Source organism: Phocoena sinus, chromosome 11 (genome assembly GCF_008692025.1).
Source record: "Phocoena sinus isolate mPhoSin1 chromosome 11, mPhoSin1.pri, whole genome shotgun sequence".
In the NCBI taxonomy this organism is placed as follows: domain Eukaryota; kingdom Metazoa; phylum Chordata; class Mammalia; order Artiodactyla; family Phocoenidae; genus Phocoena; species Phocoena sinus.
In genome coordinates, this window is record NC_045773.1 from 36890806 (window position 1) to 36909164 (window position 18359).

At 53.5% G+C, this 18359-nt stretch overlaps 1 long non-coding RNA gene across 8 annotated transcripts in view; it reads right to left on the bottom strand.

Moving 5' to 3' along the window:
- Window positions 1-18359, bottom strand: part of LOC116761885 — a 74654-nt gene that overhangs the window by 55758 nt on the left and 537 nt on the right. For 2 of the 8 annotated variants that reach the window (XR_004352155.1, XR_004352153.1), the window contains exons 2-6: window positions 10865-10897; window positions 9344-9444; window positions 7980-8110; window positions 7483-7618; window positions 5308-5398 (exon numbers count right to left, since the gene is read on the bottom strand). This is a non-coding gene — a long non-coding RNA (uncharacterized LOC116761885). Of the gene's footprint in view, window positions 1-5307; window positions 5399-7482; window positions 7619-7979; window positions 8111-9343; window positions 9445-10864; window positions 10898-15437; window positions 15992-18359 lie in introns of those variants that run through there. The other 6 variants (XR_004352156.1, XR_004352154.1, XR_004352160.1 and 3 more) reach the window with 6 other exon arrangements.

The window sequence follows — 18359 nt, forward strand, 5'->3', positions numbered from 1 at the left end:
GTTCTCTCATCTCCCTCCAGCCCCCACACCCTCACACATGCCTGGTTCCCCCCTTGTTGAATCTCCCTGTGCTCCCCTGTGGGGAGGGGGAGACCTCTGGGGTCAGGACCCCAGCGGCGGGTCAACAGCTGAGGCTGGTTCGTGACCAGGCCTTGTGGGAGATGAGAACAGAGAGGCCTGTGATAAGGCTTCCTCCTTGGCACCCTTCTCTGCCTGCTGGCCTCTCATTCCTGCTTTTGCCTCCTCCATCCTAGCTCCCCAACTGGCGGCTGTGTGGGCTTGTCCCCAGATCTCTGGCCATGCTGGGCCGAGAACGGAGAAGAGGTGGGAAAACCTAGCTGGCAGAATGGAGGCCTGGAAAAAATGCCCAGGACGGTGCTGCTTACACACGGCTCAGGGGGGCAGCTGAGGCCTGAACTGGCTGCAGGGTCACCTCTCTAGGGCAGCCTGGGAGTGACAGAGCCCTGGGTGGTGACTGGGGACCTAAGGCCTTGGCACAGTTCCTCTCCTGAGACCCCCCGCCTCCCATGCAACAGAAGCATCTCACATACCTGCCTCGACCACTCACCCTCACTGTGTTAACTCATCTACCCCCACTCCAGGGCACACAGTCTTGAGGGTAGAAATCAGCAACATGGATGGAGCATGATCAACATGGAGGCAGGTGCTGTGATCATCCACGTTTCAGAGATAAGCAACCAAGGCTCCCATCCTGAGGGCAGGGAGCTGGGACTGGAGGCCAGGCCCCCAGCCTTGCTCTAGTGGCTTTGGACATAAGATCTGTGCCCAGTCCTTTTCAAACTCATGGTCAATCCCTGGAAGCCCCGTCTTATTTATCACAGGCATCCCTCTGTCACCGGTCCTGGCACACGTCACTTCCAGGATAGAGCAGGCAGACTTCTGAGTCTTTGGGGACCTCCTTCTCAGTTAGCTATGGCCTTCAGCACTGGACTGATTCTGACCTCTAACCTCTAACCCTACCTCAGCCTGAGGCCTGACCTTCACCCCAAACTGAGCTTAGCTCTCCATCCCCATCAAGTTCTGAGCAATAGCCCCTGCCCTCTGACCCCTGACTCCAAGTCAAGTCTGGACCTCTGACCATTGGACAAGAAGCCCAACCCTTTGATCTCTGACCTCAGCTTCCATTTAAGTCTCAGCCCTTAGGCCCAGCTTGAATCCAGGCCACTACCTGCTGGTTCCCGCCCCAGGCTGAGCCCCCAAGCCAGCTCCAGGCCTAGTCCCTGTCTCCCTTCCTGAGCCTCAGTCCTGGACTCACCCCGGCTCCCAGCTCTCAGCTTCTCAGCCTGGAGGAGGCCCTGCATTCTCCTCACACTCATTCAGCCACCTCCACCCTGAGTTTTGAAACAAGCTGACACAAGGAGCACATCACACCAGGCGATTTATGACTTGGACTAGCAGAGGCTGGAAACATATGCTGTTTCTGGGCTGGATCTTGTTGTTTGGACCACGGGGAAGCAGAGCCCACAGCAGAGGGAAGGGAAACAGATGGGCAGATGGGCCCTCGTGCACACAGACACCACGTGGTGGGGTGTAGAGGCCCTGGGCGACCTGGGGCTGAGGCCACGCTCTTCTGGGGCAGAGAGGCAGGCGCACCCACACACTCGGCTCTGGAGGAAACAAATTATGATAAATGGGACACTCCCCTCAAACTCCTGCACCTAGTTTTCTTTTTAGCCACAAAACCCATATTCACAGCAGCTCAGAGTGGAAACTGGGTCCAAGTCCCGGCTCTCCTTCCCACAGGCTGTGAGCCCTGGAGCATGCCGCTTAGCCTCAGCCTCCAACAGTGTCAGCAGCCTGATCTGTAAAATGGGGATGTGATGCTACTTTCCTCGTGGGATTTTTTGAGGACAAATGCAATTGCTGAGGCAGAGGCCTGGTGCATGCCTGGTACACGGCAAGAGCTCATGAAGGAGCAGCTATTAATATTTTATCAAAGATCAAAGTCCAGGGCTTCCCTGGTGGCACAGTGGTTGAGAGTCCGCCTGCCGATGCAGGGGACATGGGTTCATGCCCCAGTCCGGGAAGATCCCACATGCCGCGGAGCGGCTGGGCCCGTGAGCCATGGCCGCTGAGCCTGCGTGTCCGGAGCCTGTGCTCTGCAATGGGAGAGGCCACAGCAGTGAGGGGCCCGTGTACCGCAAACAAGAAAAAAAAAAAAAAGACCAAAGTCCAGCTGTTCCAACTGGAGGGTCAGTAGCCCCCCCTTCTGCTCCCACCCTAGGGCTCCTGGGGGACACAGTTTGGAAACCCTTGACCAAGATTCTGGGCTGGCAGGAGGACCAAAAGTAGCATTAGCTGACGATTATAGGAGCCAGAACAGCACGGAATTTGTCAGCATGGAATTAGGTCACAGAATTCTTAAAACAAAGAAGCCACAGAAGCCAAAAACACTCAACATCTGAAGGCACAGTGATCTCCTGGGCCAAGATTGGTGTGGACCAACCAAGAAAGAATGGATCCCTGCCTTGGACAGCAGGCTGTGGCACCGTCACATGCCTGTGGGCTTTTCCTGAGTGTCCTGGAGCATTCAGGGAGTGGAGGGCCTCCGGCTCCATCATGATCTCCAAAGCCCCGCATTTCCTGGAGATTTCCTGCTTCCCCATCGCCACTCTGCTCAGGTGTCTGGAAAGTCCAGCTGCTCTTGGATGCCCCCTCTCCTTGGCCAGATCGCCTCTATGACTCCTCCCAGGACTCCCCTGCCTTGCTGTTGAGGTCCCTTGGGCGAATCTCAGAGGGCCATCCCTCAGCATCCCTGCTGCCCTCCCTGGTGCCCAGGCCCTGCAGAGTGGGCTTTGGACACACGGGTGACCTTAGGCCCTACCCACTCTGGGCCAACATTTCCTCAAGAGTGAAGGAAAGGAGTTGGCCCCGGGGGGAGAAGGTGAGCACCTGTGCACTGGGAACCCACTGTGCCCCAGGCATTTTACATCCATCATCTCTGATTCAGGAAACAGAGGGTAGGAGAGGGGGAGTGACACTCCCACGGCCACACAGCTGGGAAATGGCAGGGAGAGGATTTGACCTAAAGCTGCTGCCCTGACAGCAGAGGCAAGAAGTGAGGTCCCAAGTGTGGGTGGGCTACCTTCAGTGTGCAGCTGCAGAGACCTACAGGCAGCACATCCTGCATCCCGATCGCTGGGGGCTCCCAGCCTCCACCATGGCTGGCTGAGCCCCGCCCTCGGTGCCATTCCCACATGACCCTTCCAGGTGACTAATGAGGGCCCGGGCACCACTCAATAATTGGCCTCATTAGGCGGCTGGGGCTGCCCAGGGGATGGGGTGGCGGATGCTGGGCCCCGCGGGGACAGACCAGACAGCCTCCCGTTAATTACCTGAAAAGTCAGACAATTAGGTCTCCTGCCACCCACCTGCCCACGTCCTGCTGGCCCCTAATTATCGACAGCTGCTGAGCAGGCTGGGAGTGACCTGGATTTGGACTGATGACCATCCACTGCCATCTCTCCCATCCCCCACCCTGCATCCCTCACAGGCTGTGGACATAGAGAGCTGCGGGGGTGGGTTGCCCCAGGGATCTTCCTGTAGCCCCATTTTCCCAGCCCTGAACACTTCCCACCACTCTCTCTCCTGCCGAGGGCAGCTCTAGAAGAGAAGAGATGGATGTGTGGAGCCCCGGTAGCCCTCAGGGTGGAAGATGGGTGGACTGCTGGGGGAGGGGCAAAGACCTAGAAAGTGGAGTCCAAGAGGTGCGGGGGTTGATGAAGTGGCTGGCCTCCCCCTTGGGCCTGGCTCCTCCAGGGAAAAAATGCCAGACTGTATTCAGGTGTAAGAATGGCCGAGAAGATGAAGCTGAGAGCCCTCCTGTGGGCCCTGGCCCAGCCCAGGGGATGCTGGGAGACCTGGGCCTGACCTTGGAGTCCCCCCACTCAGAAGGAGAGATGGACCTAGACAAAGCATGACCATGATACAGACTGTGATGTTGGGGGAGGTGTGGAGAGAGGGGCTTGGCCTGGCTGGGGTGGTCCTGGAAGGCCTCCCAGAGGTGATGACCTTTAGGCTGAGCCAGGTTGGAGGGTGCACTGTTCCAGGCAGAGGGAACAGCACATGTGAGGGCCTGGAGGTGCATCCTTTTCTGCTTTTGCTGAAAGCAGTGACAGTGAGGCCGGGTACCCCTCAGCAAGTATCTACCATGTACCAGGCCATCGGGTGAGGGTGGCTAGACTGGCCCTGCCCCAGGAGGGCTGTGCAGGGGAGCTGGGATGGGGGGCAGGGATGTAGGCACAAGCCAGACAGACATGAACCCCAGGCCTCATGCAGCTTACAGTCTCACAAGGCACATTTTGTTCCTGGTCTTGTGTTGTATGGTAGGTCACCTATATCCATTATATGGTGTATAGTTGGCTGGATGGATGGACAGACGGATGGCAGACGGAGCCCCCCAGGTGAAGATGAAGAGCTTGAGACAGAGCAGACCTGTTACTTCCCACCTACTGCACCCTCCACCTCTACTAATGTTGTGCAAGAGCCCTGGGCCAGAAGGAGGAGGGACCTTTCCCAGGCTCTGCACCTCCCTCCATTGCATTTTATCTCCCCAGCTGGCTCTGGCTCTCCCAGAGGTTGAGTACCCTGCCCTGTCTACCAATCTTGCACTCCAAGCCATTTTTACCTTTGCCTGAGGGAATAACCTTGTGGGACATTCAGCTGCGACTGGAGATTGGAGGGGGGATGGGGCCCAGGGGTTAGGACTCCTGGATCAATGTGATGGAGTATCAATGAGAGGAGGCAGGGAGAGGAGTTCAGCCTCCAGAGCTCACCAACTTGGGGGGGATTTTTTTAAGGGGGAGGTCAATTACATTTGTGTTTATTCCTTATTTATCTCTTTAAATACAGTATTTGATTAATGTAAAGGAATATCTGTGACAATACATAATAACATAATGGACACTGGTGACCTATTCCACAGCACAAGAACAGGAAGGAAGTGTGTCTCGTGAGACTGTAAGGGCCATGAGGCCCGGGGTTCACGTCTGTCTTGCTTGTACCCGCATGCCCCGCCCCCAGCACCACAAATAGCGCCTGGCACCCCGTGGGCCAGTAACAGACGTTCATTGGTGGAATCTCCCTGTGTGTGCCACCCCTACCCAACTCCTGCCTCCCCCAGTGTACCAAGAATCTTGGTTTATCACTTCTGCTCTTTTGTAAGAGCTTTACCATCCACATATGAATGCCTAAAACAGTATTGTGTAGTTTTACTCTGGTGGGGGACTTTATAAAAATGGCTTTGAACTGAACGTAGTTTCTTGCAATTTGTGGTTTAGGACTCACCCCTGCTGCTGTGGGAGCTGTGGTTGATTTCTCAGTTCTCCTCTTACTGGATGTTTGTGTTGCTCTTAGTTTCTCCTCAGGAACAGTGCTGCTAAAAACATCATTATTTTGGGGGGATTTTATTATCATTATTGTTATCACCTGTCTTGTTCCCATCCCGGCAGAGTACACACTCCCTCTTCTCCCCGACCCTCCTGCACACACAGGTACTTCCCAGGCACACTGGTGCCCCAGAACGAGGCTCCCTGTGACCTGAGCCAACCCTGGAGGGGCAGGGGATGGGTAGGTCTGGGTAGGGGTCCAGCTGAAGCGACTCTGTGTATCTCATATCTGGATGAATACCCGTGCACCTCACCTTGAGTCAACCTCATAAGTACATCTGGCTCCATGTTCAAGATGAAATGGAGAAACAGACTGTGTAGTCGGATGGTCCTGGGTTCAAAGGCCCAGTTCATCTTGCACAAGCTCTACAACCTTGGGTGAGTCAATTCTTCTTTCTGAGCCTCAGTTTCCTCATGTGTAAAGTGGGGGTAATCTTAGGACCGCCCTCACAGGGAGCCCCATGAGTGCTCAGTGGCGGGCAGGGGTAGCTGACTTCGTTGCCGTTGCCCTTTTCCCTACTCCTGCTTCGGCTTCTTCTGCTCTCCATCTAAGGCGCTTTCCAAGGCATCCCATGGCCACCCCTAAGGATGAGGAAGCTGAGGCATGGCGCATGGAGGGCCCCTACCCAGGGACCTGTATGTCCCAGCCCATTCCCTGCTGCAGGGCTGATTGGCCCCCCTCCAGCGCATTTCCCACTGCCTCTGCGGGGTCTGTGTGTGTGCAATGGGCAGCCATGCTGTCCCCTCTCCACCACATGATCCATGCCCTGTCACTGAGCCTCTTGTGCTCCTTCTTGCACTGTCTCAGCCCTGTGGTGTGAAGCTGGGGATGGCAGAGAGGGCACCACCAGAAGGCCACCAGGGCCAGCAGCCCATCATGCAGCCTGTCCCCAGCCTCCTGTCTGGGCCCTACCATTACCTCCCCCATCCCATGGGCACCTGGAGTCCCCACCCTCCTTGACCAGCCCCGCTTTGTGCGGAGGACCCCAGATCCTGCCTGGCTTAGGGCCTCCCGGACCCTGACACAGCCTCCACCCTGCTCTGAGGGGTGGTCACACGATGGGCTCTCTCAGCCCTATACCAAGGGTGTGACAGGGAGCCTAATGCTGCCTCTCCAGACAGAAGGAGCAGGTGGGGCTGGGAGAGGAGGCCTTGGAGTGCCCAGGAGTCAGGTGCTTAATTTTGCAGTCGCACCGTTTTTGGATGAGGATTTGGGGCTCAGTGTCAGGCCGCAGGGAAGGAGAGTTGGGGACCAGAAGCCCAGATTTGCGCCCCCTGCTGTCACTGCTTGCATTCAACAGGGCTGAGCTGAAGGGGGGCGGTCTCCTCCAAACACAGACTTCCTGCTAGAAGGAGCCCACTGCTACCACCCAGCAAGGCTGGCCCCCTCCATGGTGTGGGGTCAGGGATCAGGGCCAGCCTTCACCCCCAGCTCTGCTCCAGAAGCACTGGCCTCCCTGGAGAGAAGTGGGTGAGAAAGGGCCGTTCCCTTGAATGTCCTGCACCCCTTCCCACCTGCCAATACCCGCGTTTCTCCAGCTCCTTTCAGGGAACCCCCTCCCCACTGCTGCTGCAACATTCCCTCCGGGCTCCCGCCCCCCCCCAAGCCCCTCCTCTGGCCTCCCGGCGGGAGCACAGTAATTCGAGTTATTTTTAGCCAAGCCGCATCCTCCTAGAGACTGGAGTCAAGGGGAAACCGCCCCCGCACCTCCAGGAGCTGCTTGCAAAAAAAGATAGATTAAAACCAGTGCTTGGAGGGCTCGTGCCAGGCAGGCGGGCCAGCTCTGAGACAGAGTGTGGACCCTGGGTCTCTCACCTGCAGGCTCCCCGTGCTGGGACCCGGTTGTTAGGGGTGGCCGGGGTCCCCCACATGCCTTTCACTGCCACCACTCAGCAGCTGTCCTCAGCCCGCCCTCTCCTGGCCCCATCTCCGTCATCCCCGTGGGTGAAGAGGGCGTCAGGGGGAGCCATCCCTACTCTCCCATCCCGCTCTAGGTGGGGTGCCTTGGGGGTGGGCAGCCTACGTGTTTCCAGGGGAATTTGGGGGTCACGGAGGGACCCCTTTATCACTTACCTGGCCTTCTGGCTGATTCAAGCCTTGTCCCAGAGGGGCTATCAAATGGGACAGAGAGGGACTTCCCTGGCGGTCCAGTGGTTAAGACTCCACGCTCCCACTGCAGGGGGTGCGCCTTCAATCCCTGGTTGGGGAACTAGGATCCCACGTGCCGCGTGGTGTGGCAAAACAAAACAAAAACAAAAAAGAGGAACAGAGACCGTGGGCCAGGCCCCGTAAGCACTTGGCACGAAAGGGTCCCTGGAGCCTCCCCACAACCCCTAGTGTAGTAGGTGGTGCCCTCATCCCCATCTCAAAGGGAGGTCACAGAGCCACAGGAGGACAGAGTGTTTGCTCAAGGTCACCCAGCTGCTAAGTGTCAAGGCAGCATCTAGGTCATGCCCTCCAACCTTTACCAGTGGACAGACCGTGAGGCCTGAGAATGTGACGACCAACTAATGAACAGGTGTGGGGGGACACAGAAAGGAAGGACTGGCAATGCTGTACGGGGTTCCCACCTGCTGTGGATGCCACAGCACACTCTCGCAGACGCGCGCTTCTCAACTAGGCCGTGGCCCTCCTTTTCCCAAGCTGTCATCAGTGTGCGTCTCAGGCAGCATCCAAGCCCAGAAGAGCTTCCAGGAGTGGCCTTGACAGAGGAGAAAGAGCTGGGTGACCCTGGGCAAGACACTTTACCTTTCTGGGCCTCTGTTTCCTCATCAGCAACATGGGATTAACAAGAGAAGCCACTCTGCGGGTGTGGCGAGCACTGGCAACAGCTGATGCACAGCTCCTGGCTCCTGGCCCTAGCAGGATGCCCCTTTTCTGCCCAGGCCCTGGATTTAGGACTGTGTGCTGGAAGGTGAGGAAACCCACTGTGGGCCAGGCCTCTGGGGCTTTGGGGGTGCAGTGACAGCTCAGGGAGGCCCTGATCAGCTGGGGTCCGGTGCCAGGGAGTCATAGGGAGCAAATGCCCGCTTGTGCCCACTCAGCCCCTCCCACCTCTCCCTGACCTTACACGACCTGCGTTTGAGCCCCAGCAGCATCCCTCCTCTCCCAGGAAGGCTGCAGAGTCCCTCTTCCAAACCCCAGAGGCTCCTGCCTAGATGGACCCCTCTCTGTTCTACATCTTGGGGTCCTGTGCCCACAGATTCCTCCTGTCCCAGCCCCTCAGGCTCTGCACATAATAGATGCTCCAGGTGACCGTGGCAGTAGCCCTGGCCCAGCAGACATAAGGGTTTCGAGCTCAGAGCCTCACAGGGCCCATCCACCGATCTCCTAAGTGGAGCCAGGAATCATCCTTTCTGTTTGTTTGCTCCATCACGGAGAATCTCCCCCCAGCCTGTGTGGCTGACCCCATTTTACATGGGGCAGGGGCAGCAGGAGAGTGAGGTGAGTGAGAGTGAGACACTGGGAATCTGAGTGATTTGCCCAGGCACCCACAGCTTAGAAAGAGCGGTGCTTGGGCCAAAGCCTGTTGTCTAGGACCACAAGCCCTTCTCGCTGAGGGGCACTCAATGGGACCTTTAGGGTCCCTAGCTCTCCTGACTGTGCCCCTCTTCAGATCCCCAGCTCCTTTCTGCTCTTTTTGGTGTCCCTTGTTCCTCCCTAAACAGGGCCAGGCCTCCTCCCTCTCACTCAGTCCATTATGCACTGAGGCTGGGAGGGGGTTTACTGAAGCACTAAATGAGGAGCAGGCAAGGGCAGGCCCAGAGCCTTCCCCAGACCTGGCCCCCCACTGTGGGACACAGCCCTCCTGGCCCTCACTGCCTGCCCCAAATCCCCCTGGTCTGACCACCCTGGTTCCCTGCCTGACTTTGCCACATACTCTCTGTGTGCTTTGGGCAAGTCCCTGCTCCTCTCCAGACCTCAGCTTCCCCACCTATAGGCTTGGAGACGGGAACCAGATGATCTTCAAGGCCCCTGCCCCAATGCTGGTTTTCTCAACTCTGCCAGGGGCTCCTGGGTCGCAGCCTCTGTGTCCTGGGAGAGAATAGGGACTTTGAGAGTTGGGGGCTTGAAACCTGAGGGAGGTGATAGCCACCTTGTTCATTCAGAATAATTATTGCAAAAGCTACTACACCCTTCCCTCTCCCACACTTAAAGCATCTTCCACCTGATCCTGAGGCAGGGGTGGTCCTGGGATCCAGCCCCTGGGCCATAACGGGGGCTGAGAAAGGAGCCCTCCCCTACCCCCAGCCTCTCTTTCCCTGGGCTAGGAAGGCACACACAGGCCATAGGGGCATCCAAGCAGGATGGGGCTAAAGGAGAAAGGGAAGCTGGAGGGGCTGCGGTTGCCATGGCAGTGACACTGCTGGCTCTACTGGAGGCTGCTGGGGGGAAGAGAGGGGGTGCCTCCCAATCCTCAGCTTCATTGTTCTTTTTCACATGCTCTTTTTTCACCTTGGAAGCAGGGGTGAGAGCTGGGGGAGCCCCTTAGAGGTGCAGTCCTGCTCTGTCCAGCCCCCTCTCCTGCCCACCTACTCCATCCCTCCCTTCCTGGCAGGTCAGTCCTCTGTACTGCTGAGCGCCCCCTCCTTCAAGCCTGGCCAGTCCCTGCCTGCCTGAGGCTCACAGACCCCAGCCCCACCCAAAACTGGCAGGAGCCTACCCTCCTCCCAGGGACACTGCCACCAACACCAAAACCCCCTCCTTTCTAGGCGTGTTCTGGGAGGGCCCAGTGAGTCTGAGTGGAGGCAGAGCCAGCACAACGGACCCTCCCCCACTCTGAGCATCTGTTGGCCATAGAGGCCAGGGCTTCTTCCAGGTCACCGGTCAGTGTCACAGGGCTTCCTCCATGACCTCACTGGGCACACACCATCCCATGCTCCTCTGGTCCTGGGGGGCATCTGGACCACAGTAACTCTCCATTTGGCTGTGGGACCTCTAGCAAGTCATGCCCGAGGACTCCATCTCCCCATCTGTGAAATAGGGTGATGGGAACCCTGCCAGCTCCCAATGCTGCTGTGTGATCTCGGGAATGCTCAGCCAGGCCCCAGGAGGCTTCCTGCCTGCTCGGCACTCCCTCCACTGCCACAAGCGAAGAGACTGAGGCTCAGAGAGATGAAGTCACTCCACTGGTGAGCAGTGGTCAGAATTTGAACCCGAGGGACTTCCCTGGTGGTCCAGTGGTAAAGAATCCGCCTTCCAACACAGGGGATGCGGGTTCGATCCCTGGTCAGGGAACTAAGATCCCACATGCCACAGGGCAACTAAGCCCGTGAACCACAAGTACTGAGCCTGTGCACCTCAACAAGAGACCCCGCGTGCCACAAACTACAGAGCCCATGCGCCCTGGAGCCCACGTGCCACAACTAGAAAGAAAAACCCGCATGCCACAACTAGAGAGAAGCGCAGCGCCGCAATGAAGAGCCCGTGCACCACAACAAAAGATCCCACGTACCTCAATGAAGATCCCACGTGCAGCAGCTAAGACCTGATGCAGGGAGGGAGGGAGGAAGGGAGAGAGGGAGGGAAGGAGGAAGGAATTTGAATCCGAGTCAGTCTGATGTCAAAACCCGTTCCTTGGGCTTCCCTGGTGGCGCAGTGGTTAAGAATCCACCTGCCAATGCAGGGGACATGGGTTCGATCCCTTGTCCGGGAAGATCCCACATGCCGCGGAACAACTAAGCCCGTGTGCCACAACTATTGAGCCTGCGCTCTAGAGCCCGTGTACCACAACTACTGAGCCTGCACTCTAAAGTCCATGCTCTGCAACAAGAGAAGCCACCGCAATGAGAAGCCCGCACACCACAAGGCAGAGTAGCCCCCGCTTGCCGCAACTGGAGAAAGCCTGTGTGCAGCAATGAAGACCCAACACAGCCAAAAAGAAACCAAATTAAATTAATTAATTAAAAAAAAAACAACCCGTTCCTTTAACCCCCAACAGACACAGCCTCTAGTAACTCTGATGTGGACCAGCAGGGGCTGTGCCCAGGGATACCCACAGGCTCCACTTTCTCTGCCCTGTTCCCTCTCTGGGGAAAGACACCCTATACCACCACTACCAGGAGCTTGAAGCCAGGGGAGACAACCTACCCAGAGAACCTGTCAAGAATGGGCAGACAGGGGCTTGTGGGGGGTTGGGGAATGGATGCCAGAAGCAGGGGTGTGAGAGGTCTGGGAGGCTCAAAGGACTTCTTCCCAAAGGAGGGAAGCTTCAGGTGGCCTGCGGTGGCCCCACTCCATCTGCGGTCCTGTGCTGCCCCCATGTGGAAGACAAGCTCACATTCCCCAGTGGAGACACATTACTTCTAGGCCAGGAGCCCCCCAGAGGGAAAATCAGTGGCCTGGGGCTATGAAGGTATCCCCAGTGACTGGAGGAATGCGCTGTACCCCCAAGCCTCTGCGGGACCTGTCTTCTCTCTTCCCGACAGATCCTGGACCCCACCCTGGCATTGCAAGCTGCCCACCACCTTTCGTTCTCCCAGGAGCTACGAATCCCAGACTTTTGGAGGAAAGTGAACTTGAGAGTTGTATTTTCCAACCCTCCATCCCATATTTCAACCTCCATCCCCAGGAATTCCTCGTATCTGAGAGCTTACTACCTCTGGGAGCAGCCCATGGTTTGGAAGAAAATCTGACTGCAAAAATGACCCTTGCCCATGGTATTTGCCTCCCTCAATCATAGCTCTGCCCTCTGGGGCCACAAGAACCAAGTGGCCTCTCACAGGAATTTCTAAGCAGATCCAAAGCTTAACCCAGTGCTTAGGGGCCTCCTCTCTGACCCCCAGTCTTCTCTCCCACAGGTAAAACATCCTGCTTCTGATAAGCCACTCTGGTTGCTCCTATCTGGGCACACTGGTAGTCCCTGTCCTCTGGAACTTCAGGACTGAGGGGACCCCAGCACCCCTAAGGACTGTCATGTCCTTCCATCCTGGCCCTTCTTTGGATCCTGTGCTCATTTTATTTTTTTTGTGGTACACGGGCCTCTCACTGCCGTGGCCTCTCCCGACGCGGAGCACAGGCTCCGGACGCACAGGCCCAGCGGCCATGGCCCATGGGCCCAGCTGCTCCGCGGCATGTGGGATCCTCCCAGACCAGGGCACAAACCCGTGTCCCCTGCATCGGCAGGTGGACTCCCAACCACTGCGCCACCAGGGAAGCCCCCTGTGCTCATTTTTAGCATTCACTTGATACTGACATTTCCCCTAAGCCATTTCTGCCTCCCCAGAGCCGTTGTGGGGAACAGCATGGCTGGGACGAACAATGATTGAACACCTAATATATACCCAGCACAGTATTCAGTGCTTTACTCAAATTATCCAGTTTACCTGATAAAGGAAATTGAAGACGATTCAAAGAAATGGAGAGATATCCCATGCTCTTGGATTGGAGAAATTAATATTGTTAAAGCAGCCACACTACCCAAAGCAATCTACAGATTTAATGTGATCCCTATCATATTTCCCATGCCATTTTCCACAGAACAAGAACAAATAATCCTAAAATGTACATGGAATCATACAACACTGAGAATTGCCAAAGCAATCCTGAGGAAAGAGAACAAAGCTGAAGGTAAAACCCTTCCAGACCTCAGACAATACTACAAAGCTACAGTAATCAAAACAGAGTGGTATCAGCACAAAAACAGATATATGGATCAATGGAACAAATAGAGTGCCCAGAAATAAACCCATACACCTATGATCAATTAATCTTCAACAAAGGAGGCAAGAATATGCGATGGAGAAAAGACAGTCTCTTCAGCAAGTGGTGGTGGGAAAGTGGGACACCCCATGTAAATGAATGAAGTTAGAACACACCCTCATACTATACACAAAAATAAACTCCAAATGGCTTAAAGACTTAAATGTAAAACATGATACTATAAAACTCCTAGAAAGGAACATAGGCAAAATATTCTCTGACGTAAATTGCAGCAATGTTTTATTAGGTCGGTCTCCCAAGGCAATAGAAATAAAAGCAAAAGTAAACAAATGGGACCTAATCAAACATAAACTTTTGCACAGCAAAGGAAACCATAAACAAAATGAAAAGACAACCTACGGATTGGGAGAAAATATTTGCAAACAATGCAACTGACAAGGGATTCATTTCCAAAATATACACACAGTTCATACAACTCAATATCAAACAAAGCAAAACAAAGCAACCCAGTCAAAAATGGTCAGAAGGGGTTTCCCTGGTGGCGCAGTGGTTGAGAGTCCGCCTGCCGATGCAGGGGACACGGGTTCGTGCCCCGGTCTGGGAAGATCCCACATGCCGCAGAGCAGCTGGGCCCGTGAGCCATTGCCGCTGAGCCTGCGCGTCCAGAGTCTGTGCTCCGCAACAGGAGACGCCACAACAGTGAGAGGCCCGTGTACCGCAAAAAAAAAAAAAGGGCAGAAGACCTAAATAGACATTTCTCCAAAAACGACATACAGATGCCAACAGGCACATGAAAAGATGCTCAACATTGCCAATTATTAGAGAAATGCAAATCAAAACCATGAGGTATCACCTCACACTGGTCAGAATGGCCATCACCAAAAAGTCTACAAATAATACATGCGGGAAAGGATGTGGAGAAAAATGAACACTTCTGCACTGTTGGCGGGAATGTAAATTGGTGCAGCCACTATGGAAAACAGTAGGGAGGTTCCTTAAAAAACGAAAAATATAGTTACCATATGACCCAGCAATCCTACTCCTGGGCATATATCTGGAGAAAACTCTAATTCAAAAAGATACATGCACCCCAGTGTTCATAGCAGCACTATTTACAATAGCTAAGACATGGAAGCAACCTAAATGTCCATTGACAGATGAATGGATGAAGAAGATGTGGTGTGTGTGTGTGTGTGTGTGTGTGTGTGTGTGCGTGCGCGTGCATGTGTGTGTCTGTGCGTGAGCATATATATGGAATACACACAGTGGAATACTACTCAGCCATAAAACGAATGAAATAATGCAATTTGTAGCAATATAGATGGACCTAGAGATTATCATCCTAAGTGAAGCAAGTCATAAAGAGAAATCACCTATGATATCACTTATATGTGAAATCTAAAATATGACACAAATGAGCTTATTTATGAAACAGAAACAGACTCACAGACACAGAAAGCAAACTTATGGTTACCAAAGGGAAAGGGTGGGGGAGGGATAAATTAGGAGTTTGGGATTAGCAGATACAAACTACTATATATAAAATAGATAAACAACAGGGTTCTACTATATAGCACAGGGAACTATATTCAATTTCCTGTAATTAACCATATGAAGAATATGAAAAAGAATATATATACATGAATCACTTTGCTGTACATGAGAAATTAATGCAAGATTGTAAATCAATTATACTTCGATTTAAAAAGAATTATCCGGTTTAACCCCACAAGACAATTACTATTTTCATCTGCAGGTTACACTCAGAACTGAGGCTTAGAGAGCAGAGATCTGGACCAAGTAGAAAAGCTGACTTTTGTCTCTGTGAAATCGCTCCAGGCCGACTGACCTCTTGCCTCCTGATTCTGCCATCTGCCTGGATTGGTGAAGTACGTACATTTAATTCCTCAAACATTTATCAGGTCCCCACATGTACTTGGCACTGTGCCAGGCACAGAAAAAATCACCCCAGATATCTCTGACCCTATAATTTCAATGAGTAAGCCCCAGTGGATCCTACTCGAGCTGTGAGTTGGGCTGTAGCTCTAGACAAGGCCTGGACAAGACAATACCACTGCAGGCCACATGGCTCAGGCAGATCACATCCAGCCCCGCCAAGTCTAAGGTCCGTCTGGTCACCGAGGCCTCACATCTCTCTGTGTCTTATGCCCAAGGCATTTACAAGGGGCCTTGGTGATAGACGTTCTGCTGAGTCCAGGTAGTAGTTCTGCCCAAGGCTATGCCACAGAGGTCAGCAAGTGGACCCAGGCCTCTGCACAGACAGAGATGGGGCAAGAACTGCTGACACACAGAGGGTGAGGAGGAAGGGCTGGAGGAAGCCCTGGAGGAAGGGCTAAGTTCTTTACCTTTTTTGTGTTAGAAACTCCTTTGACATCTGGTGATGTTTACTGACATCTCCTCAGAATAAGATTTTTAAATGTGTAAAATAAAATAGGATTACAAAAGATTTTTATGAAAAGGGAAAGATGTCCATGAGTTACTACTGAATGAATAAAATCAAGTTACAGAAGAGCTTGTATAAGCTCTTTACACATTGATGAAGAGAAAAAGAGAGAGAGATTGGGAGAGGAGCAAGAGAGAGTGAAAAGGAGGAGGAGAGAGGAGAGGGAGGGAAGAAAGAAAGAGAGAAATAGAGGAAGAAAGGAAGGAAGGGAGGAAGAAAGAGGGAGGAAGGAAGAAAGGAAGGGAGAAAGGACAGAAGGAGAGAGAAAGAAAGGAAGGAAAGTAGGAAAACTATCTCCTTATACATATGGCTGGCCCTACCATCTTTCCCTGGTGCCTCAGTGGTTAAGAATCCACCTGCCAATGCAGGGGACATGGGTTCAAGCCCTGGTCCAGTAAGATCCCACATGCCATGGGGCAACTAAGCCCGTGCACCACAACTGCTGAGCCTGTGCTCTAGAGCCCACGAGCCACAACTACTGAAGCCTGCATGCCTAGAACCCGTGCTCCGCAACAAGAGAAGCCACCGCAATGAGAAGTCCTGAGAAGCCCGCACACTGAAACGGAGTAGCCCCTGCTCGCCACAACTAGGGAAAGCCCGTGCGCAGCAACGAAGACCCAACACAGCCAAAAATAAATAAATAAACAAATTAATTCATTAAAAGAAGAAAAAAATGAAAAGCATGGCAGGCCAATGGCTCCAGATCATGGTTCCCTTTAGCCCCCCAAATGGTCCCCTCAGGTCACAGCCAAAGCTCCTCATTCTTGTCACTGCCTCCTCCCTTGCCTGACAGCTGGGATTTCACCCTGGGCCTATCCCTATAGCAGCTCCAACAGTACTGCATGGCCATCATCTCTGGATCTGCCTCCCTGTCGGACTATGGCTCTCTGCTCGTTGCTTACTCTGCCACTGTCAAAACAACCTGGTAACACCAAGTCCTCAGCACATGTCATTGCTCACTTTTTAGGATCTGTGAGAGCTACTGCTTAGTTGGAAGGCCACACAATGGGGCAGCCTGGTTCCTTTAAAGCTGTCACGGCCTTTTTTGCCGACCCCTAACATTTGCTTCCCTTTCTCAAGGTGTGGCAGTCAAACTTTCTCCCCTGGGAATTCTCTGGTGGTCTAGTGGTTAGGACTCTGCGCTTTCACTGCCAAGGGTGTGGGTTCAATCCCTGATCACGGAACTAAAATCCCACAGGCCATGTGGCATGGCCAAAAAAAAAACCCCAGAACAAAAAGCCTTCTCCTCTTTGTCCAAACTTCCAGCGCCACCTCTCCCATATACCCTGGGGCCTCGTGCCACGCCCACCTCCTACAGTCCCCACCTCTGCCTACCAGCTCCTCCACCTGTTCTCAGCACCCCTCAAGGACTTTGCTCCTGCAGAGACACCTTTCTGGCCTCAATTGTTTCTTCTTTTCTTTTTTTTTCTGCGGTACACGGGCCTCTCACTGCTGCGGCCTCTCCCATTGCGGAGCACAGGCTCCGGACGCGCAGGCCCAGTGGCCATGGCTCACGGGCCCAGCCGCTCCGCGGCATGTGGGATCCTCCCGGACCGGGGCACGAACCCGTGTTCAATTGTTTCTTTGTTGGCACTAGGTTACCCCTTGAGCATCTGAGCCTGCTCTTGATTCTCCTAACTCACACCTGACAGATTTCTCTCCCTCTCCTCAGGAATGCTTCAGTAAGGAGTCACCTGTGTGTCCTGCCTCCACATCCTCCTTCCCCTTTCACTCCCCAGCTCTCTGCAAAATGCTTCGGTCAGTCCTGCCAACAAGGGATTCATTTCCAAAATATACACACAGTTCATACAACTCAATATCAAACAAAGCAAAACAAAACAACCCAATCAAAAATGGTCAGAAGGGGCTTCCCTGGTGGCGCAGTGGTTGAGAGTCCGTGCCTGCCAAGGAACGTCCATTCAGTAGGTGTTTCTCAAGTTCCTGTTCTACATCAAGTGCTGTGTCAGGCAATGGGAAAATGAAGGTGACCAAACCAGTTCTGAACTCTTGGTGCTTGAACCAATGAACACATATACAAGTAAATAGAAAACGTAGAGTGTGGGAAAGTTCTATGAAGGAAGCAAACAGGATGAGAGGACGCAGAGTAACTGGGGAGATGGGGCAGAGGGTCTCTGTTTTAGTTAGGGCAGGCCAGGGAGGCTTCTCCAAGCAAGCACGCTATCCAAAGAGCAGGGAAAACGTGGTACAGGTGGAGGGGATAGCAAGTGTAAAGGCCCTGAAGCAGGAACAGGTATTTGTGCTTGGCAGGAAAGAAAGAAGTCCATGGGTGTGGAGAAAAGTGAATGATGAGGAAAGCATTGCCAAGATTAGGGGAGGTAAAGAGTTTATCTCTAATGCAAGGTGAAGTCCTTGCAGACTTTAAGTGACAAGATCTGATTTGTATCTTAAAAAGTGCCCTCAAAAAAAAAAAAAAAAAGTGCCCTCAGGCCCCACTGCTGTGTGGAAATGAACTATAGGGGTAAGAGGTGGGGAAGGCAATAGAGTTATTAGGAGGCAACATTTACTTATTTTGGATGACAACAGGCATATCACATTTAATGCATCTAAAAAGAAACATCTGGAGACTTCCCTGATGTTAAAGACTTCGCCTTCTCATGTGGGGGGGTGGGGGGCTGGAGGGGGGTGCAGGTTCCATACCTGGTGGGGGGAGCTAAGATCCCACCATGCCTTGTGACCAAATAACCAAAACATAAAAGATATTGTAACAAATTCAATAAAGACCTTAAAAATGGTCCACATCAAAAAAAATCTTAATAAAAAGAAACATCTGGATCACTGGCCCCCTCAAAATAAAGCAACAAGA